The 23539-nt window shown below is 39.9% G+C and overlaps 1 protein-coding gene and 3 pseudogenes across 1 annotated transcript in view; 2 read left to right on the forward strand and 2 right to left on the reverse strand.

Moving 5' to 3' along the window:
• Positions 1–23539, forward strand: part of LOC141494037 (uncharacterized) — a 107961-nt gene that overhangs the window by 18814 nt on the left and 65608 nt on the right. The window lies entirely within an intron of this gene.
• On the forward strand, positions 658–2227 carry LOC141493660 (GDP-fucose protein O-fucosyltransferase 3 pseudogene; annotated as a pseudogene).
• LOC141493661 (nicotinamide phosphoribosyltransferase pseudogene) lies at positions 15288–16529 on the reverse strand (annotated as a pseudogene).
• On the reverse strand, positions 16758–18520 carry LOC141493662 (cell division cycle 5-like protein pseudogene; annotated as a pseudogene).

The raw sequence follows: 23539 nt of genomic DNA on the forward strand, positions 1-23539 counted from the left end.
ATGTGTTCATCAGTCCATCAATGTTGCCCATCATGTTGGGGGGGGGGGGATCACCATTTCCTTAAGAAGCTGTCACTCTTCTGCCAGTGGACAATTCCAATTGTGTAGATACATATTTATGAGGGGAGGATATATGAGAAGGTAATAGTTGAGTAACACAGGATGAGAAAGGGGAAGGTACAGGGAAAATAATGTGGGATTTTTTTTCCCTTCATTTCTGAAGAAGATCACAACATCAGGAGGTGATGCCATGACAAGCCCATGAACTGGATTTGAGTTGCAGGGGGGGCATGTTAAGTCACTAGTCTCACTTTCTCCTCCAGAGCCATTTGGGTCCATGGTCAGACTTGAATCAGGATGACTGGAGATGGCCCTGGATGAGAGGCAATGAGTTAAGTGACTTGCCCAAGGTCATACAACTAAGTAAGTGTCAATTCTCTAAGGCTGGATTTGAATTCCCACCATCCTGACTTCAAGGCCAGTACTCTATCCAATATGCCACCTAGCTATCCCTCCATGGAAAAGGAAGTTAAGAGACCTCTGCGGCTGGCTGTGCTGGTACACGCTCCCCGGCCTTCCGCTGCCGCCGCGCGTCTCTCCGAGCCCCGAGGTGCAATCTTCTGGGGTATTGCTGAAGAAAAGACCAGATGTGGATCCAGCCCCATTTAGCATACCAAAGTTTAGTCCTTCATGGAGACCAGCTCCCAGCCAGAATGGCAGTGGAGGGAATTGGCTTCCAGATAGTCCACTCTGAGGAGGCTGGATCAGGACATGGACTGCAGAGAGAGCACCTGGTAAGAAGTCTCGGCCTACATTTCCCTTCACAGACCGTGCAGCATGGCAACAGTCCGAAGGAAGAAGCTCTGGGCATCCTGCCTGTGCATCACAGTAGCCTCCTTTCTCCTCATTTCATTCCAGGTAGTCAGTGAGCTTGGTAAATTTGAAAGACTGAAGATAGAAAACTCCAACCTGAAAAATGGGAAACAAAAGCCTGAAGAAGCCACCAAACATCTCCATCCATTTCTTAAGAAAGGATTGTACCATAGTAGAAGGAAGCAATCCAAAGCAGACAACTATCCCATCACGCTCTGGTGGTCCCCACTAACAGGGGAGACGGGGAGGTTAGGTCACTGTGGAGCAGACACTTGTCTTTTTACTATCAACCGGAGCTACCAGCATCACCATCTGACCAAAGCATTCCTGTTCTATGGGACTGATTTTAGTATAGACAATTTGCCTCTGCCCACGACTGGGCACTCTTTCATGAAGAGTCTCCTAAAAGCAACCACAAGCTCTTCCACGAGCCTGTCATCACTTTGCTTAACCACAGGCTACCTTCAGCCGCCATTCCCACTTGCCATTAACCACTCAGTACCTGGAAGGCGTGGATGCTCTGAAGTCACCTAGATACATGCTTCCTTTGCGTACCAAAAACAGCCTGAGACAGCGCCTGGCCCCTAGTAGATGTACAGTCGGACTGTGACCCGCCCTCAGACCCAGACAGCTACGTGCGGGAGCGGATGAGCCACATCCGTGTGGACTCTTAGGGCGAGTGTCTGCAGAACCGGGGGCTCCCTCCACAGCTGAGCAACCCAGCTTCCATGGGGGACGAAGGCTTCTATCGGATCCTTGCCCAGTACAAGTTCATCGTTGCATTTGAGAATGTGATGACTATATCACCGAGAAGTTCTGGCGACCTCTGTAGTTCCCATGTACTATGGCTCTCCCAGCATCACTGACTGGCCTCCCAGCCACAAAAGTGCGGTTCTGGTAGCTAGGTTTTCTCACCCTCGGGAGCTGGCAGGCTTCATTAAGCAACTGGATAATGATGACAAAGAATACGAGGCTTACATAGAATGGAAGCTGAAGGGGGAGATCTCCAACCACCGGCTTCTCATGGCCCTGAAGGAGCGCAGGTGGTGCGTGCAGGACGTCACCCAGGACAACTACATTGATGCCTTTGAATGCATGGTGTGTAACAAAACATCAGGCTGCAGGAGAAGGGCTTCCTCCCTAAGACTGGACTGCAGATGTGACACGCCTGAGCTGCCCTAAACCCCAGGCATTTACCTTCCCCATCCCAGCTCTGAAGTGGACCTCTCTGCGGGAGATGTGGATCCTGAGTTTTGAGCAATCCAAGAAGGAAGCTCGATCCTTGCGGCAGCTGGTGGAAAGAAATCAGAATTTCACCACACAGGAGTTCTGGAACCTGTTGTTCAAAGACTGACCTCAGAAAGCCCTCAGGACCCTTGATTTAGAACTACTATACATCATTGGCATAGACCCTGCCCAGACGGGAGCCAAGAGTGCATGTTGTTGGCCTCGTGGTGTGGGGATGCTGCTTTCTAGATTGCCTTAATAACATGTAAAGTCCATAATGAGAAGAAAGTGGTTTTGTTGACTTCTCCTCCCGGATAGGAATTAATTGGTGCAGTATTTACAATGACCCCTATCAAATAATTCCCATGAATTACTCTTAGAGGTCATCCTTATATTTTTATATTTTAAAAAAGTATTTCTTGTAGGCATTCATTTGATCCACTTTAAGTGGATAGATTAAATTGCTGCTGCCTTTATCTGGAGATCCACATCAGTGGGCAGTGCCCATTTCAGTGCCTGGGGCAGATGGCACGAGGAAATGTTTTACATTTGGTGTCAGTTGTTCCTACCCTCAAAAAGACCATTTCATGGACTCTGGAAAACAGCCTTTCTGTAATTCAAGCATGAAAGAAAGGCATGAGGTCCTAGTCCTGGGAAGTCCCATCACTGTTATCTAGGTAGCCGGGCTAAGTCTGCTCCCAGTCTGTCTTAACCAACCTTCAAGCTCTATGTAAGGGGAGTGATTTATATTATTAGCCAAATCAAGGACCTGAGATGCTCTTCAAACTGTCATGACAAAGAATACAGGATCTAGAATCAGGAAATTCTGGGACCAAATAATGCTTCTGAAGACCCTCACCAACCTCTCTAGCCCTCTGGTTCTTCATCTATTGATTGGGAATAATAATTCATAATGTTGTGTCGGATAAGCTCATGTATGTTAACTTTAAAATGTTACAGGAATGTCTGTTATTGTTAATCCCTACATTATACAGCCTTGGTGAAGCTAGAAGATTGTGCCTTTGGGTTTTCTGGCCCCAGAGTATCCCAGGATTTAGAGCTGAAAGAGATGTGAGGCCTCCTACACAGTACAGGAAAGCAGGTAGGCTGTGCCACTCATGGCTTCTGTGTGTTGGACAAGTCGCCTTTCCTCTCAGAGCAAACTCTGGTCTTGATTTCCTTCTCTAATAAATGAAGGGATTGGATGAGCTCACCTCTGAGGTCCTTCCACCTCTGAACCCATGACCCTTCAAGACCCAGTGATGAGTAGGGAGAGTGAGCCACAGGAGTCCTCTGCTCCTGGCTCCCCCCTGCACGCCCCCACCAAAGCAGCACAGCCAAGATTTGTCCCCATATCCTCTAGCTCCAGGCCCACTGGTGTTTGCTACAACTTGACTTTCCCATAGCTAGATAATTGAATTAGTTGGTAGAGCTTAATCTAGAATACTTACCAGATTCACTTCTGAATGCAGCATGGACAAAGAACTGGGTTCATCTCTTACTTATCAGATCTGCCATCTTCACTCTGGGCTTAACTTATGGAGGATCTGGGTCCTGGAGGCTCATCCAACCTATTCTGGCCCTCTGCCAACCTTGGCATGGATTGCAGTACCAAGATCTTTGCTGGAGTTCATAAGGTCTTCTAACCTCACCCATCCTGTCTTCAGTATTCCCTTCACCCAAGGCAGGAAAGAAGTAACAGCAAAACCATTGCACAGGGCTTTATGTGGATCTGTGTTGGGGGAGGAAGACACTGGTGTTGCCAGGACCATGATCTTTCAACAGTAGCAGAGTCAGACACTCCTCACTTCATGTCTGCACAAGGTGAGAGAGAACTTGAGGTGCCAGAGGCCCCCAGAAGCTCATTCCATAGCTGGATGCCAGTGAAGAAAAGAGGGGGTGTTGGCCTTTTGTGTACAGTTCAGAAAGTAGTCTTCCATGGAGAGCAGCAGAAAGTTTCCAGTAACTAGTACAAATAAAATGTATGCCACATTCTTGAGAATCTTCCTAGCACCATGGTTGTGGCTACACCAATCCAGGCCATTCTACTGTGTGCCTCTAGTTACATGTTATTGAAGGAAAGAAAGGAAGGGCTTCGCCCCACCTCTCCAAACCCCAAGGGGTCTAAGGGCTGCAGCTGGTGCCAAACAGGACTTCCCTCCTCCTTGCCCCAATCTTTTTGATCCTTCCCTCCCCAGTAAGGGTTCACCTCTCCCTACCTCTAATGGAGGGAGTTCGAGAATCCTATTCATTCTAACTCAGTCCCAGGCTTCCTTCACCATGTTGGTGGTACAGATATCTTGATGCCCTCTGCCTAGCAGTCACACTCTATGTATGTTGTCTTCTCCAAAAAGACTGTGAGCTCCTTGAGGGCAACCATTGTCTTTTTTCTGTGTGTGTTCTCAACTCTTAGCACAGTTCACATTACCTAAGTGCTTAATAAAGATGTTTTCATCCATTCATCTATAAAAAAAAGGAAGTTAAGAGAAGGAGTCATAAATAGCCTGACATCAAATAAGGAATTATTTATCTGGATTGAGTAAAGTAGAACATTTAGAAAAAAGATAGGCTAAATCCATTGGAACCCTGAAATAACTAATACACTAAAGTAATATTCATTTTCAATCAAAACTTCAAGATTCTGTGTCTGGAGACAAAATTCATTGAAAAAGAGGAAATTAAAATCAGAGCTTGGAAGAGCACTGTGAAATGAAGGAGCCAGAGATTATAGTTAAGGACAAAGAATAGGTTTTAGCAAGAGATAGCTTTAGCAAGGAAGGATAGAAGATTATGGTCAAATAAAATAGGTATTCATTAAGCATACTCTTCTCAAAAGTCATTGGGGGGGCGGAGAAGTTGTTTTAATAGACCTGTGACCTCACTGACAGAGAATTACTAATGAGAAAAATTCCCTCTATCAAGGTGGATAGAAGGCAACTTGCATGTGGCTCTGATAGGTCAAGTGACTTGCTTAGAGTTGCAAAGGCAATGTTTCAATGTCTGGAATTGATCCCTTGTCCTGATGCCTAGATCAGCTCTGTTCCCAGTATATCACCTTTCTCTCTTTAACATATTCTACTGTCTAATCACACCTGCATTTTCTGTTCTTTGAATGAAGACCTTTTTTTTTTTATTTCTGCCTCAGTAGATTGGATGTGCTGGAAGTCCCAAAAGTCTTAGTGCAGTTAGAAGTTTTTTTTTTAAGTTTAAAGTATAATCTATAAACTACACTAAGACTGTCAGGACACTCAACGCAAAAAATTCTAAGTTTTTTTTAAAAAACTTGAATGAATGAATAAAATTTTAAATAAGATTTTATTTTCCCCAATTACATGTTAAAATAATTTTTTAAACTTTTTCTTAAGTTTGGAGTTCCAAATCTATTCCTCCTTCTCTCTCAATCTTCCCTTCTCCTTGAGAAAGTAAGAAATCCAAATCGTTATACATGGAAAAACATTTCCATATGAGTTATTTTGTGCAAGACTCAAATAGAGAGGGAAAGGTAGTATGCTTCAGCATCCTTCTTTCTCTAGAAACAGAACATGCTTCATCATGAGTCCTTGGGGTTAGTCTTGGATCATAGTATTGACAAGAAGAGCTAATTCATTCATAGTTTTCCAATGTACAACATGCTCTTACTGTGTCCAGTGTTATCCTAGCTCTTCTCACTTCACTCTGGATCAGTTTCAGGATTTTCTGAAATTGTCCTGATCATTTCTTAGAGCACCATAATATTCCATTACAATGATTTACCATAATGTGTTTGGCCATTTCCCAATTGATATAAAAGATATAAATAAATATAGTCAAATAAATAAAATTCTTTATCTTTGTTACCAATATTTAATTGCTACCATTGACGATTTCATTTATCTCAAGGCCTTAAAAAAAACTTTACCAATTCATCCTGACATTTTAAGCATCTAGTCAGGAAGATCTGAGTTCAAAGCCAGCTTCAGACATTTACTATTTCTGTGACATTGAGCAAGTCATTTAACCCCTATTTGTCAGAACAGACTGAAAAATAAAATGGCAAACCACTCCACTCCAACATCTTTCCCAAAGGACCGCCATGTGATCATGTGAAGTCAGAATCAACATCATTTACATACATATCCTGGATTCATAGAGCCCAGATTTAATCGAAGGGCTCTGCCTCAAAGATTCTTTGATTCATTATTACTATCTCTATCCTTCCCTTTGTTTTACCATCTCACAGAGGCAAAGGATGGTGAAGAGAGGGACTCCTGAGACTGACTGGATCTTTTTTTTTTAATTATTCATTTTCATCTATGTGTACGTGCATGTTTCCAAGTTACAAAATTTCCCTCCATACTCCCTTTCTACCCCACTCCCCTCATCAGGGAACAGTCAGGTTAGCATTTTACATATACATGGTTTGTAAGTATTTTTATAAATTAGTCATTTTTGGCATGAGGAATTAGGATTAAGGGAAAGAGATAAGAGATAATTTTTATAAAATGTTCATCAGATTCAGAAGGGTTGCTTTTTTTCTGTGTTTTCTTTTGGTCCATTTTTCTTCTTCTGGTTGGGGACAATATAGTACATAAACCAGTTAAATGCAGTTGTCCTATCTCTTTGGACTGTCCAGAGGAGTTACTTGCATCAAGATTGCTCATTTCAACAATTATAAAACACTTCTCACACAAATTAAATCAGATTTAAATAACTGGGCAAATATCAACTGCTCATGAATAGGTCGGGCTAATATAATAAAAATGACAATTCTACCAAAACTAAACTGTTTAGTGCCCTACCAATCAAAATTCCAAAAAATTACTTTAATGAGTTAGAAAAAATTGTAAGTAAATTCATATGGAGAAATAAAAAGTCAAGAATTGCCAGGAGCTTAATGCAAAAAAGTGCAAAAGAAGGTTGCTTAGCCCTACCTGATCTAAAATTATATTATAAAGTATCAGTCATCAAAACTGTTTGGTATTGGATAAGAAATAGAGTGGTGGACCAGTGGAATAGACTAGGTGTAAAAGCAGGAGATGATTACAATAATCTGCTGTTTGATGAACCCAAAGAGTTCAGCCATTGGGATAAAAACTCCCTCTTTGATAAAAACTGCTGGGATAATTGGAAGTTAGTATGAAAGAAACTTAGATTAGACCAATACCTAACACCCATTACCAAGGTGAGATCCAAATGGCTACAGGACTTAGACATAAAAAAACAATACTATAAGCAAATTAGAAGATCAAGGAATAGTTTACCTGTCAGATCTATGGAAAGGGGAGCAGTTTATGACTAAGGAAGAGTTAGAGAACATCACCAAAAACCAATTAGATGATTTTGATCACATTAAATTAAAAAGCATTTGCACAGATAAAACCAATGTAACCAAGATCAAAAGAAATGTAGTAAATTGGGAAACAATCTTTACAACTAATGATTCTGACAAAGGACTGATTTCTAAAATATACAGAGAACTGAGTCATATTTTTGAAACAAAAAAGCCATTCCCCAATTCACAAATGGTCAAAGGATATGCAAAGGCAATTTACAGATGAGGAGATCAAAGCAATCCATAGCCATATGAAAAAATGCTCTAAATCATTAATTATTAGAGAAATGCAAATTAAAGCTTCTCTGAGGTACCACCTCACATCTCAGATTGGCCAATATGACCAGGAAGGATAATGATCATTGTTGGAAGGGTTGTGAGAAATCTGGGACACTATTATACTGTTGGTGGAGCTGTGAACTCATCCAACCCTTCTGGAGAGCTATTTGGAACTATTTGGAACAAAAATGTGCATACCTTTTGACCCATCAATACCACTACTGGGTCTATATCCTGAAGAGATGAAGAAAAAGGGTAAGAAACATCACTTGTACAAAAATATTTATAGCAGCCCTGTTTGTGGTGGCAAAGAATTGGAAATCAGGTAAATGTCCTTCAATTGGGGAATGGCTTAGCAAACTGTGGTATATGTATGTCATGGAATACTATTGTTCTATTAGAAACCAGGGGGGACAGGATTTCAGAGAAGCCTGGAGGGATTTGCAAACTGATGCTGAGTGAGATGAGCAGAACCAGAAAAACACTGTACACCCTAACAGCAACATGGAAGTGATGATCAACCTTGAAGGACTTCCTCATTCCATCAGTGCAACAATCGGGAACAATTTTGGGCTGTCTGCAAAGGAGAGTACCATCTGTATCCAGAGAAACAACTGTGGAGTTTGAACAAAGTTCAAGGACTATTCCCTTTAATTTAGAAAAAACAGATATCTTATTGTCTGATCTTGTTACCTCTTAGAATTCTTGTCTCTTCTCTAAGGATATGATTTCTCTCTCATAACACCCAATTTGGATCAAGGTACAACATGGAAACAAAGTAAAGACTGACAGATTGCTTTCTGTGGGGGAGGTGGGGGGAGGGAAATAAGATTGGGGGAAAATTGTAAAACTCAAATAATATCTTTAATAAAAATTAATTTAAAAAAGATTGCTCATTTTATAATGCTGTTGATATGTACTTTGTTCTCTTGGCTCTACTCATTTCACTCAGCATCAGATCCTGTAAGTCATTCCATGTTTCTCTAGAGTCTGACCATTTATGGTTTCTTATAGAACAATAATATTTCATAGTATTCATGTACCATAACTCATTTTGCCATTCCCCAATTGATGGGCATCCCCTCAATTTCCAATTCTATGTTACTGCAAAAAGAGCAACTATAAATATTTTTGAACATGTAGGATTTTCCCCATTTTTACAATTTCTTCTGCATATAGACCTAGAATTGGAATTTCTGGGTCAAAGCATATGAACAGTTTTATTGCTCTTTGGACATAGTTCCATATTGTTCTCCAGAATGGTTGGATCTGTTCACAGCTCCAACAGCAATGCATCAATGTCCCAATCTTCCCACAAGGTCTCCAACATTGATCGTCTTCCCTTTTTCTCATCTGGGCTAATCTAATAGGTGTGAGATGATACCTCATTATTGTTTTAATTTGTATTTCTCTAATCAATAGTGATTTGAAACATTTTTCATTTGATAATACATACTTTATTTATTTGAAAACTGTTCATATCCTTTGACCATTTATCAATCAGGGAATGACTTGAAATCTTATAAATTTGATGCAAGTCTCTATATATTTGAGAAATGAGACCTTTATCAGAACTCCTGGTTGTGAAGATTGCTTCCCCAGCTTGCTGACTTTTTTTCCTAATTTTGGCAGCATTGATTTCCTTAGTTCAAAAACTTTAATATAGTCAAAATCATTCATTTTGCAGTTTATATGTGCTCTAATTCCTGTTTGGTCATAAATTTATCCTGTTCTATAGACCAGATAGATATTTTTTGTCCTATTAATTTATCTATAGTATTGCTCTTTATTTCTAAATCCTGTACCTGTTTTGACCTTACTTGGTAAAGAGTGTGAGATGTGGATCTATACCCAATTTTTGCCATACTATTTTCCAGTTTTAATATGGTGCTTTTGTTGCTCCAGATGAATTTTGTTATTTTTTCCTATCTCTTTAAAGTAGTTATTTCATAATTTGATTGGTATGACACTGAATAAGTAATTTAATTTGAGTAGAATTGTCATTTTTATTATATTAGCTCAACATAACCATGAACATTTGACATTTTTCCAATTATTTAGATCTGACTTTATTTTTGTGAGAAAAACTTTATAATTGTTTCTGGGTTTGTCTTGGGAGGTAGATTCCCAGGTATTTAATGTTGTCTACAGTTATTTTAAATAGAATTTCTCTTTTTGTCTCTTGTTCTTGAACTTTGTTGTTCATATATAGAAATGCTGATGATTTATGTGGGTCTATTTTATATCCTGCTATTTGATGAAATTGTCAATTGTTTCAAGTCATTTTTAAGATGATTTTTTTTTCTGGTTCTCTGGGTATACCATCATATCGTCTGCAAAGAGTGAAAGTTTTGCTTCCTCATTACCAATTGTATTGAATAGTAATATTCAATGTAAGGGGCATTCTTATTTCAGCCCTGTATTTATTGGAAGTGCTTTGAGTTTATTCCCATTAAATGTAATATTTGTTGATGGTTTTAGATAGATACTGTTTATGATTTTAAGTAAAACTCCATTTATTCCTAAACTCTCTAGTGTTTTTTAATAGGAAGAGATGTTATATTTTATCAAAGGCTTTTTCAGCATCTATTGAGATAATCATATGATTACTGTTGGTTTTACTATTGATATGCTAAATTATGTTGAATGTTTTCCTAATGTTGAACCATCCCTGCCTGCCTGGTATAAATCCTACCTGATCATGGTGTATTATCCTGGAAATGAATTGCTGTAGTCTCTTTGCTAAAATTTTATTTAAGATTTTTGCATCAATATTCATTAGGGAGATTAGTCTATAATTTTCTTTGTTTTGGTTCTTCCTGGTTTATGTATAAGCACCATGTTGGTGTCATAAAAGAAGTTTGGCAGAACTCCTTCCTCTCCTATTTTTTTCTTTCTTTTATTTTATTTTTTATTCTCATTTTGTACAAATGTTTTTTTTACATTAATAAAATATTCTTGTTTAAGAGTAAATGAAATAACCCCTGCCCCCCCCATGAATATAGACTTGCTTGAGCAATAAAGTAAAAAGGAGAGAAAAAAATAGTAATAATTGTAGGTATGGCCAGGTGGCGCAATGGACAAAGCACCAGCCCTGGAGCCACGAGCACCCGAGCCCACATCCAACCCTGTAGACCCAACAATCACCCAGCCGTGTGACACGGAAACCACCGGATCCCCACTGCCCTGCAAAAAAACCAAAAGGAAGGAAAAAAAAGACCCAAATAAAATAAAATAGTAATAATAGTAGGAGTGTCTGGGTGGCGGGCAGAGCATTGGCCCTTGAGCCAGGAGCACCCAGGGCCAAATCCGGCCTCAGACAACCAACAATCACCCTGCTATGCAGCCCCAGGCAGGCCACCCAGCCCCATTTGCCCTGCACCCTCCCCCAAATAATAATAATAAAAAATGTGCTTCAGTCTTTGTTCCAACATCAACAGCTCTGTCATGGGTGGATCACATTCTTTATAATAAATCCATCACAAAAGTTACTTCCATATTTTTCCACCATTGCCATTGCTGATCGCAACTCCCTCCTTTCTTATTTCTCCACTACCATGTACCATTTTCTCTCTCCTTTCACTCTAACTCTGCTTTAGGGTTGCTGAGTAGCGCAGCAGACAGATCCCTGGTCCTGGGGCCAAGAGGCCCTGAGCCCACATACCACGCCTTAGGCCCAGAACCCACCTGGCCCTATGGTCCTGGACAGGCCTTCCAATCCCAGCCCCTTGCAAGAAGTACAAAAGAAAATGTGTTATATCTGACCACTCTCCCCTCCATGGTCCATCCTCTCCTCCTTTATTCACAACCCCACCTCTTCCCCCTGCTCCTCCCTCCTTCTTACTCCAGATATCTATACCCCATTGAGTATATATGCTGTTTCCTCTCCTAGCCACATCTGATGTGAGCAAAGGTTCCCTCATTCCCCCTTGCCTCCCCACTTCCATATCATTGAAATAGCTCATTGTAATAAAGAAAAATCTTATTATATGAAATATCTTGGCCTATTCCCCCTCTCTTTTTTTTTCTTTCTCCCATTACATTTCCCTTTTTTTCTATTGACTCCATTTTTTACACCACATTTTATCTTTGAATTCAGCTTTCTCCTGTGCTTCAACTATAAAAGCTCCCTCTACCTGCTCTATTAACTGAGAAGGTTCATATGAGTATTATCAGTGTCATTTTTCTATGCAGGAATACATGCAGTTCATCATCATTAAGTCCCTCATATTTTCCCCCTCTCCTCCAATCTCCATGCTTCACCTGAGTCCTGTATCTGAAGATCAAACCTTCTGTTCAGCTCTGGCCATTCCAAAAGGAACATTTGAAATTCCCCTGGTTCATTGAAAGTCCATCTTTTTCCCTGGAAGAGGGTCCATTCAGCCTTGCTGGGTAGTTCATTCTTGGCTGCATTCTAAGTTCTTTTGCCTTCCAGTATATTATATTCCAAGCCCTACGAGCTTCCAATGCAGTTGCTGCTAAGTCCTGTGTGATCCTGACTGCAGCTCCACGATATTTGAACTGTATCATTCTGGCTACTTGTAATATTTTCTCTTTGACTTGGGAGTTCTGGAACTTGGCTATAATATTCCTAGGGGTTGCTTTTTTGGGATCTCTTTCTCAGGGGCATCGGTGGATTCTCTCTATTTCTATTTTGCCCTCTGCTTCTAGAATATCAGGGCAATTTTCCTGTAGTAATTCTTTGAAAATGATGTCAAAGCCCTTTTCCTGATTATGACTTTCAGGTATTCCAATAATTTTTAAATTATCTTTCCTAAGTCTGTTTTCCATATCAATTGTTTTTTTCAATGAGATATTTCCCATTTTCTTCTAATTTTTCTTTTTTTTTTTGGTTTTGTAGTATTGATTCCTGATTTCTGGTAAATTCATCAATCTCCCCGAATTCTATTCTTTGTCTGAAAGATTTGTTCTCCTCAGAGAGTTTTCTTATCTCTTTTTCCATCTGGCCAATTTTGCTTTTTAAAGCATTCTTCTCCTCCATAACTTTTTGAACTGTTTTATCCATTTGACCTAAGCTGGTTTTTAGCATGCTATTTTCTTCAGCATATTTTTGGATTTCCTTGACTAGGATGCTGACTTCATTTTTATGTTTTTCCTGCATCTCTCTCATTTCTTTTCCCAGTTTTTCTTCTAACTCCCTCATTTGATTTTCAAAGTCTTTTTAAATCTCTATCATAGCCTGAGCCCAATTTCTGTTTTTCTTGGAGTCTTTAGATGCAGGAGCTTGTGCTTCCTCATCTTTGGACTGAGTATTTTGATCCTTCTTGGGCTCATTTGCAAAATATTTCTCAATGGTGTTCCTCTTATTACTCTGCTTGCTCATTTTCCCAGCCTGGGCCTGGTTTGGGGGTGCTTCCTGAGCTTTTGGGATACTCCCACAAGGGTCTCAGTGTGTGAGGCTCTGTCCTCCCTCCTGGTCTGTGAATGACCATAAGTGCCCCACTCTACCACGGGGCTGATGTGGGGGGGGGGGGTCTGCTGTTCTATGGGGGGGCCTAGACTACGATCAGGATCTGAATGTGGTCAGAGCCCCAGAGTCCTGTTCCAGGGGCAGAGGTAGAGCTCTTCAGTCTCTCTTCACTCCCCTCCCTAGGTTCAATGGGCTCATGCCCTGGAGGCTCCTGCTTCCCTGCTCCGCCTGCTTCTGTTCTGGGCTGCAGAAAGACCATGCTGCTGGCTGTGTGCCCTGAGGGCTGGGCTCCATGTGCTCGCTCTGGCAGAGGTCCCCTGCTGTTCCCCCACTTTGTGCTTGGTGCTCCCCAGGGTGTAGCTCAGGAGACTCCCCCGCTGCTGTAAGCTGGGGCTCCCAGCACCCTGGGGCTGCCTCCCAGAGGCTGAGGTTCTTTTGCTCTGGCGGGCCACCCCTCTGGTGGGCTGCCCCTCCAACCCTGGGGAGCAGAGCCTTTCTGCTCTTTTCTAGGTTACCTTGAGTAGGAGAACTGCCTCACTGGGTGCCTTTGTGGGTTCTGTCTCTCAAAAGTTTAGTTAGAGACCTTAGTTTCAAGTTTCATCAGAGAGCGCCTAAGACTCGATCCTTTCTTTTTTGCCATCTTGGCTTTGCCCCTTCCTCTCCCATTTTTAAAATAGTTTGTATAGAATAGGAATTAATTGTTCCTTAAATGTTTGGTAGAAGTCACTAGTATATCCATCTGGACATGGAGAATTTTTCTTAGGGAGTTTATTGATGGTTTCTTCAATTTCTTTTTCTGAAATGGAGTTATTTAAGTAATATATTTCCTCTTCTGTTAATCTGGGCAGTTTCACCTGGGGCGGCTAGGTGGCATAGTGGATAAAGCACCAACCCTGGAGTCAGGAGTATCTGGGTTCAAATCTGGTCTCAGACACTTAATAATTACCTAACCGTGTGGCCTTGGGCAAACCACTTAACCCCATTTGCCTTGCAAAAAAAAAACCCCTAATCTGGGCAGTTTCTATTTTTTAAATATTCATCCATTTCACTCAAGTTGTCTAATTTATTGGCATACAGTTCAGCAAAGTAGCTCCGAATTATTTCTTTGATTTCCTCCTCATTAGTGGTTAGTTCACCCTGACTGATTGGATCTTGAAGAATAATGAAAATTTTTCCAGTAATGAGATTCTTGGGGCATGGTGGAGAAGTCAGATATGCCAAAATAGTTCAGCCAGGTGAGAAAGGAAATGTTCTGAGCTGACCTCCTCTTTATGAAATGCAATTAATCACTGAATTTGAGCTCTGATGGCTAGAACTTCAAGATTGTTGCTTGTATATAATTCTGGGTGTCTGAACTAGAAGAAAGGGTAGGGCAGAAGGTGAAGATGGTTTTAAACTGATGCTCACTGTGAGGGAGAGGGCTGGGTGGTTACAGATATGACTATTGCTTGCCTTCTTTCCTAAGAAGTTGGTCTGGGCACAGTTCCTGGGGGGGGTGGCATAGGGATCTGCAATCTTTGTCTTATGCGAAACTGTCTCAGCTGATGGAGCTGAGAGGGTGCTATGATAAATCAGAAAGGTATAGTTGGGTGTTGAATTTTCAGATGGTACAATAACCCAAAAAACTGCTAAAGGCATGTTTTACTTGCTGATTAATCAAGAAAAGGCAATGAATTTTATCATCCAATATTTTCTTGAATATTTATATACATAAAAATCATGAAAAGTTAGAAAGATGGTTAAATGACTGAAACTATAAATATATTCTATACAATATTCTTTGGACAAAAATATAAAATAAATATAAACATAAAGCAATCATAATTTTATATAATTTGCTCAATTTTTAAAAGTTTTTCATTTCTCTATTATCTATAAAAAGATCAATTCCAAATTAAATCATTATATATTGACAACAAATCCTAAAAAAGTTTACTTCAGCATCAAATATTTTAAACAGTTAAATGTTATTTCCTAATTTGTGATCTTCTAAAACTGGCAGAAAATAAAATAAAATAAAATATGGTGATAGATTCATAAACCAACAAATAATTTGGCTATAATATATCATTACATATATTAAACACCACTACAGAGCTGTACAGTATTATTTATGCATAGCATATGGACACCCTAAGGTGTACACAAAGAGTAAGAGAATAAAGCTTAATGAGGTGCTGTTAGCAATTCACTACTCAATTGAGCATTTTTCTGTTCTTGATCAACTGAATAGCTTTTTGTCACCTTTTCTTTCTTGAAGACAGTATGAAGAAGTTCATAATCAGATTCTTCAAGTTTTCCGTTTTCTTTCTCAAGGCAAAGACAATTTCCATCTGGTGTCCTCTGTAGAGAGAGCTGACCCTTTTTTGATTTTTGATTTGGATCAGTGAATGTGTCCTTAAAGACATCAATTCCAACACAACTAGATTTGAAGGAATGATTCAACAGATCTCTTGTTAACTTCTATGACAAAATACCACCAGAACCAAAGGAACAATTTTTAGTATTCCATTTTTTTCTTTGCAGTTTCAACAGTCACTTGAAAGGTATTGATATCAATTCAATCTTCCTGAATAACTGAGAAAGTGGCAATACTTTACAATCATTTTGAGTTTTCATAACTGGGAACCCAAACCTTTCATACTGTATCAAACAGGAATCTGATCTGATTACTAGTGCTGCTTCTGCACTTCTTGATACAATTTTTTTTATGTTTTTGCAAGGCAATGGGGTCATGTTACTTGTCCAAGGTCACACAGATAGGTAATTATTAAGTGTCTGAGGCAGGATTTGAACTCAGGTCCTCCTGACTCCAGGGACAGTGCTCAATTCATTGCTCCACCTAGCTGCCCCCAACTCCTTGATACAATTAAATCTTTTCCACAGATTTTCTCACATTGTAAATCTCATAACTGTCACTGACCACAGACAGTGGAACTGATGGATATTTTTGAATAGATGTTAACAGTTTTCTTTTCATGACTTTTGTCCCATACTGTGATGGTACTGGGTTATACAGCTAGAACAGAATATCCAGGACCAGGGTCTTTTGTTCCATAATATTCTTTAATTAAAGCAATTTCTGCTACTGTATCAGTTCCCTTGGAGTTCATCAAATGAGCAGATGCTCTTATACCAGCTGTCTCTTGTGAAGAGACTCCTCTGCAGTTGAACTCATAAAATTTATAGCCAGGTCATCTAGTTACCAGAAATTTCCATCAAATAGTTTGCCAACATTTTCTTCTGCTTTCTGGAATTTGTAGCTATTGTAATTGGATACAAGGACTTAAACAAGGATGGTCTCAGTCTAATTCTTAGCTAGTAACATTCTGAATCTGTGTTTTCTACTATGGAGAGAACATCTTTTCTGGGAATGCAAGAACCCTCCAAAACTGCTTTTATTTTTATGGGAAGAAGACCAACATTTTTTTTTCTTTTTTTGTTATAGTTAATTATTATTCAAGAATTTACTCACAGGCAACACACTTAAGAACTCTTTAAAAATAATTTTTATTTATCAAATTTTTAAAGGTTAAAAATAAAAAATAGCTAACTTGACATTACTAAAAGAATGATGTTCTCTCAATAATTTAACTTCTACAAATTCTTGTGAAGCTAGAGTTTATACAAAATAAATCAGTATTTTGCTTTGAAAATTTCTTTCTCCAGCAGCAAATTTGAGTATCTTTGCTGAAGTTTCTTTTCTCTTTGTTGCTGTCATTGGACTTCTTTTAAATACTCCAGCATTCTTGGAATTGCTGAATCCTCACATTTCTTTAGCTTCTCCAGAATACAACACTCCAAAGTGAGCTTGTTCTACTTGGTCACAGAAATCATTCAACTGTTTCATTAGCCCCATTGCCCAAGACTGGTAACCACCAAACAAAATTATCATCTTCCTTTCCAATTTTGCAGTGCTCTTAGCTTCTGTGGCCATGTGACCCCTATTTATGTCAAGTCTCTTTTCAAGTGATTCACTCCTGTCATTTCTACTAGCCAGATTAGCTGTTGTGTATCAGCTCTGCTCAGGGAAATATAAAAATTGACTAACATTCCTCCCACACCTGGTGATAAGCTTCACTTGAGAGTTCACCATGGCTCATTTCTTGCTTTAACTACTCCGATCTTCTGTGTCAAAAGGTCTTGAGCCTGCTTCAGTTCATCTTTGGAGAATGTTTCATAGGAGCTCTGTTCCAGGTAAGCTATGTGCTCATTCCTATTACTTTGAAAACCTTAAGTTTTCCCCTTTTGATTTCCATCTTGTTCTCCATAAGGATGATGCAGAAGATCATAATGAAGTAGTGTGATCATCCCTTTTTTTCATTACTTCTTCACTTTTCTGTAAGTCTGTTAGAGGTGGATCTACATTGAAGGGTCTGAGGAGAGTTTCATTGACTTCTGAAGGTCTGGGCAGAGCCTTCTGAACAGCTTGACCATAGTCCTCTACTGTTTGACTGGGAATTTCACTTGCTTGGCCAATTTTAACAATTTCCTCAAGTTCTGCCACTGAAATCTGAGGTGCAGGAAGTACCAATTTGTCTTCTTTTTAGGAAATTCTGATGGCAAAGCAGACTCTCTTCTTTTCATCTGTCTTTTGTCTTTCTTCCTATCTCCATATTCCTTTTCATATCTTAACTCCCTATCAAGATCTTGTTGTAACCCTATCAAGATCTTGTTGTAACTTTTTAAAATCGACATAAAGAGCCTGACCATTCTCTTCAGATGTGTTATAGAAACCTAGAAAAGGCTTTTATTTCTAATGGAATTTCTGCACTTCTTTTTCTTTTCTTCTGAATTTCGATGCTGGCTGCTCCAAGTTCTCTTCTCTTTTGGAGGGCAGCAAGGCGCCTGGCTTCTTGCAGTTGTTTCTCTCGGGCTTTCCTCTTGGCCCTCTTGCCCTGGGTGTTTGCCAGCCGGGCTCTAGCTTCTGAGAGCATTTCAAGTTCGTCTTCAGCCATATCGATGGGATCCGGTCTGGCCGGTTTCGTTTCTGGATTTGGATCCATCTCTCCAGGTTTCAGTTTTGGGGGATCATCTGCTGACTCTTCTTCCCCATCTCTTCGGGCAGCCTTGTCCAGGAGAAACTCAGAGTGCTCCAAACACTGTGCGGCCGTCCTCCCGAGGAGCGGGGCGATGGTTCTCCGCTGGGTCGGCATCAGTTTGGCCAGATGCAAAAGCTTTTCTTCCCCCTCCCTGGACCATTCCGTCCTTTTCATGCTGGGGTCCAGCCATTCCTACCGCCTGGCCTCGCACTGCTCTGCAGATTTCCTGTGCAGCAGAGAAGCGACCCGAGACCATTGGTTCTTTCCAGATTTCGTTATGGCCGCTTTGAGAATTTCCTCCTCGGTATTCCTCCATATCCCGCCCTTGACCATGACCCGAGGCATCTCGGCGGAAGAGGCAGCGTTCGGCAATGAGCCCAGGCCAAGGGAGAGCGCCGAAATGGCTTAGCAGCCCCCGCACCCCAAGTCGACCCTCCTGACCTGCACCACCTTCGGCTTCTGGGAATCCGTGGCGGGAAGGTGGGTGAGCCGGGCGTCTGCTGCACCACTGGCCCCGGGCCCGAGGGCTTGTGCGGGAGGCGAACCCGGGCTCCTCTGGGGTTTGAGGAAAGGGGAAATAGGCTTTTTCCGGAGTTCAGCTGCTTCAGTCGTCCCAGGTACAGAATGAGGATGGGGACAGAGAAAGAGCAAGGAGGAGGAGGAGGAGCTACGCCCACCCAGAGGATTCGGAGTTCAATAATGCTTTTGATTTTGGTTGATGGGTCTGAGGAAGCAGTAAGAAGCCAAGTAAAATCTGAATTGGCCAGACAATAGGAAGCCAGATTTAGGTTGAGTATCCATATACTTGAGCATCCTCTTCCATTTTCCTTTGAAAGAGCCCCTCGAGGACCCTGTTTTGACTCCATGCCTATTAGAAATTGGAACAGAGCAGATGGAATCAACGTGACAATGCCACTGATTCAGCAATAATCAATAAATATTAAGGACCAACTCGGTACTGGGCATTGTGCTAGGCTGGAGATACAAATCCCCCCCAAAAAATACAGAGATGTCTCAGAATAGCATGGCCAGGTAAGAAATCAGAAGTACTAAGCTGTCCTTCCTCTAGATGAAATCTTTGGAGTTCATGCTTCTACCCCTCCACAGAGACCTCTGAGGCCGATTGGATCTTGTAGAGTAATGAGATGTTCCCAGTAAATCAGGTGTAACAAAGTAGTGCAGCCAAGTGACAAAGGAAAGATTCTGAACTGAACTCCTTCTTGAATAAATGAATTTCAGCTCCAGTATTTATTATTTCAAGACCCTTCTTGCAAGTATGGTCTTGATCAAAGTTCTTGGTGTCTGAACTTGAGGAAAGGGTAGGGTAGCAGGCTAAGGAGGTCTTGAGCTGAGGCTCAAAGAGTAAGAGAGGGCTGGGTGGTGTGGCCACAGATTTGAGTACTTGTTGCCTGCTATCCCAGGTAGTTGTCTAGGCACATTTCCTTTTGGAGGGGATCACCACTTTAGATGCTAAATGAAGCCTGCTAAGGCATTGACAATCACATTCTCTTCATGCAAAACTGTTTCAGTTAATAGAACTGACAAAGTGCTATGACCAATCATAAATGTATTCTTAGGTATGTTTAAAAGCATATGTAGTATCATAATACACTATTTGGAATATTAAAAATTCCTCTTTCCCTCTCAAAGCCTACTTATATAGAATATAAGGATTCTGGCCCTTCTTCTATCATTTTCCTTGGGTACTCATTCAGAGGACAGAAGTGTAAGGCAAAAGAGATGGAGCTGGTATGAACTTGCTGCTTCCTTAGTAGCTGCTACCCTGATATGACTGGCACTAGCTAATTGCCCCAATTGTTCCTCACTAAGTGTGCAACAGACAATGTAGATATGATGCTGGTAAGATGAAAATAATGGCAGTGCCAAATAATCAGTCTCAGGACTGAGAACTGCTATCACTGTACATGATTTTCTCAGCTGTGAAAAAAGGGACTGAATTATAAGGCCCTTGAGATCTCTTGTAGCTAAGGAAGTGACTTGCCCAAGGTCACAGAGGGTAAAAACACCCAAGATTTGAATCCAAGGTCTCTTCTCCAAATTCAACATTTCTTTCTACTCAATTTCATGACCTCACTGTGACTAAGACACAGATGAAAACTAAAGTTGTCTTTGTGAGTAGAAAAGGCTAGGGAAGGCTCTAGGCAGACCACAGTGAAATGAGGGTTCAAGGTCATGGTCTCTGCTAGAAAGGACACAAATCAAAGTTACGGTCATCTAAGCTGGAAGTAAAGAGGGAACTTGATAAGCCAATTAGGTTGGACTTACAGTTTGGCTTTTATATCATTTTATTTTAGGCAATATGTTAAATACAGGGCAAAGTACCAAATACATATTGGCTAATAGAACAGCCTTTATCTCAAAAATGCATAATAATCAACTCTTGAAATTCACAACTAGATCCAAAAACACATAATGTACTCCAATCACTCATTAGAATCATTTTTGATGAAAAACACACTTTGGGAGCTGTTGAACATTACCTCTCTTTTCCTCAGTCTTGCACTCTCTGAGCAATTCCCAATTAATTTCAAGGAGACTTGGCCAGGCGCTACTTTCCTGGTCCACCTGGCATGTTCTCTAACAATCCTGTGTTAATGATCTTCTTCCTTCTCCAAGAATCACATTGTTAATGAAATCTCCTTTAGGAAGAGTAAAAACAGTAGATGGACTTTGGAATCTAAGATTATCCACAACTTTGACTTAAAATCATGGATTCACTCTCAGGATCTCTCCTGAGATGTGTGAAAGCATGCTAACTCCTGCCAAGTACTTCTGCTGAAATTGAATCAGTATCTTGCTGCCTGGGAAAGAAAAGACCATCAGTTGGAACTTTTCTCTCCAACTTATACTCAGAAAACAGAAAGGCTGAAGCTGACATGAAGTTAGTTGGTCCAGGAACCTTAGTCATCTGAGCAATCTACCCTAATTTACAATCCTCCTTAATCCCTCTGTTAATTATTTCCTCCTTATCCTATATATGGTTTATTCACATTTGTTTGCTTGTTGTCTCCCCTATTAAAATATAAGCTCTTTAACCTTTCTTTGTATCCTTGGCACTTGACCCATACTTGGCACATCGTAGACATTTAATAAATGCTTATGGATTCATTGGCTGGCTGAACTGTCAGCATGTGAAATGTGAAACCCTTGTTCAACAACCACAGTTGCCATTCCTACAGGCATGTTGACATTCTTGCCATAAATGATATCTGAAAACAGAAAGTAGTTGGGACTACATTGAACAATGACTCAGAGAAGCAAATAATGGAGTTAGTAGAATTATTTCATTGTGTGACCAAAACAAACAAAATTTCATGGGACACTTGGTCTTCTAGCCTTCTGTTGCTCCTGAGGAGTTTACACACACACACACACACACACACACACACACACACACACACACACACACACAAAACATGAACACAAAAGGGTTTATATGCTAACATCTGTTAGTATAGAGCATGAGAAAGTGGCAGACTTGACCATTCATCAAGTCAGCATAAAGCTTGTTATTCAATTACTCCAATGTGAACATGAAAAAATGTTTACACAAGATAAATAGTGCCTCCAGTGATGGGGAAAATATTCTGGAAGACATTCAAGCTTAAGAATGGAATGAAGCCAGATAGTTGTAGTGATACCTTATGCCCTTATATCATTGAGAAGAGAAAGATATAGTGAGCCTTGAACAATATCAACAAAAGGAAAGGAAAAATAAAGGAATGAAAGGAGAAAACAAAAGAAAAGAACAAAGAAAGGTAGAGAAGGAAGGAAATTTCTTTATCTTAAACTTGCTTAGCACCAGTATTTAAATATATTTAATCAATATAGATCAGTCTGTGATATAAAAGCTTGGAAGTCATCTCCAGTCAACCAAAGAAAAAACAAACCAACAACCCTACTCTCCTTATAAATCAAGAGATGCTGGCAGTTAAGGACAACACCATTTCATTGTACAAGCTTATTTGCAACATAACATGGTAGAAGACTGTCACTTTGCCTCCAAAACAGCAAAAAGGGTGGAGGAAAAGATAAGCTTTGGCATAAAACATGACTAAATAAGATCATCCAAGTGCATTCACAGATAAAACTGAAATCAGGGGGAAAACAGATGAAAAAATGGAATAATTTGTTGGTGTTTCTATAACCAGCTAACCTTATCACCAATGACATAAAGCTACCACATTTGGACTCTACCAATTCTGTACCCAAAATACTAACAGAGGCACTTAAGAAAATGTGACTGAATATGGAAGACTACAATCAAATGAAATGTGTAATGGAGGCATCATCATTTTAAGGCCTTCAGGGATCTCATTTCAAGGTACTTAATCAAGCAAAATTACAAAAGAATGGAAAATATTACAGATATTATTACCCCCTCAAAAAAACAGTGACCAAGCAAATTAAAGCAACTGTAGACCCAACTTGTTTTTTTTTCCATTGCTATAGAATCTCTAGAGGAGTTATCAATGCAAACAGGAGCAGGAAATTGGCAGACTTTCTAAGAGACTTTTCTACAGCAGAGCATATTTTCCCTTTCACATAATTGATTTTGGAGTATAGCAAGTCCAAGATCTTGTTTTGTTGATTTTTTAAAAGGGAGCACAAAATACAGTCTTAGAGGTTCTCCTTTAATATGGTGTTTTGTTAAGAGCACATGAAGTTTCCTTTCAATAGCATTTTATTTTTCCATTTGCATATAAAGATAATTTCCAACGTTCATTTTAAAAATATTTTGAGAATTTTCTCCCTACTTCCATTACCTTCACCCTCAAAAAGAAAAAGCAATTTGATATTGGTAAAAATGTACAATCATGTAAAACATTTTTATATTAGCCATGTTATGAGAGAAGAAACAGACCAAAAGGGAAAAATATGCAAAAAAACCCCCACTTCACTCTGTATTCAGACTCCACCAGCTCACTCTTTGTATATGGATAACATTTTCCATCATGAAGCCTTTTGGAAATGTCTTGCCTCAAAGTAGTGCTGAAAAGAGCTAAATTTTTCATAATTAATCATTGCTCAGTATGACTATTACTATTTACAGTGTTCTCCTGGTACGACTTACTTCACTTTTGCATCCATTCTTATGTCTTTCCAAGTTTTTTCTGAAATCTGCACATTAAGTGTTTTAATAATTCACATTTAGCCATTCCCCAATTGATAGGTATCCTCTCAATTTCCAATTCTTTGCCACTACAAAAAGAGTTACTATAAATTTTGTTGTTCATATGAGTCTTTTTCCCTTTTACACCAAAGATTTCTTGAAGGTTGCAACCACAAAAATAACATTACTCAATACTTTTCAAGCAAAGATTTGTGGAGGTGGGGCAGCTAGGTGGCGTAGTA

Source organism: Macrotis lagotis, chromosome 7 (assembly GCF_037893015.1).
Source record: "Macrotis lagotis isolate mMagLag1 chromosome 7, bilby.v1.9.chrom.fasta, whole genome shotgun sequence".
NCBI lineage: Eukaryota > Metazoa > Chordata > Mammalia > Peramelemorphia > Peramelidae > Macrotis > Macrotis lagotis.